An 862-nucleotide genomic window follows, 5' to 3' on the forward strand; every position below is an offset into this window, starting at 1 on the left:
TCTCTCTCTCTCTCTCTCTCTCTCTCTCTCTCTCTCTCTCTCTCTCTCTCTCACTCTCTTTCTCAAAATATTTATTTTGAAATATTTATTTAATATAAAATATTTATTAATACATATTACGCCAGATATTTTTTTAACGCAATATTTTAGACCCCACTTACAGTTGAAGCAGCACAACATTCCCAAAAATTCGATACGAGGCACAAGATCGTCTCTTGTCGCGTTGCAACAATTTTTTTCCTCCTCGTCAGTGTGCTGTCCGATATAATCCGCGCTTGATCAGATTAAACGTTACACAGAGGAGAGGATGAAAAGGGTGACGGAGGGGGGAGTGAAAGGGAAAGAGAAAGGGGGATAGGGAAGGGGGAAAGAGAGGGAGGGAGGGAGCGAGCGAGCGAGAGAGAGAGAGAGGGGCGACAAGAATAGAGATAAAGAGAGAGCGGCGGTGACGGTGGTGAGGAAGGTATAAAGGGAAGAGGGGAAGAGGTTGCTAGAAACCGTCACAACCATCGCCATCGCCACGACCACCGCGTCGCCGGATGAAAGAGGCTCAAACCCACCGCGCCGTAAAATAACATTGTCCTGCGATACGGAGTACGAGAGACGAGAGGCGAGACGAAAGGGATGGACCGAGCGAGAGAGTTCCGCGAATAGTTTCTTTATTTTCTTCGCCAAACTCCCAGCGTACTTACATTAAGTACCGCGGAAAGCACGGCGATGCGCGTTACCGGTGAGCCAATGTTAGACGATTCGCACGGGGGGACATTTTCGGAAAATCACGGTGGGTTTTAGACTGCTAATAGGGAAGGAAAGGGTGATTTTGAATAACTGTCCTCTTATGTTTTCTCTTCCCCCCCCCCCC

This window comes from Odontomachus brunneus, unplaced genomic scaffold (genome assembly GCF_010583005.1).
Source record: "Odontomachus brunneus isolate Ranch 3 - 2012 unplaced genomic scaffold, Obru_v1 Obru_scaffold_040, whole genome shotgun sequence".
NCBI lineage: Eukaryota > Metazoa > Arthropoda > Insecta > Hymenoptera > Formicidae > Odontomachus > Odontomachus brunneus.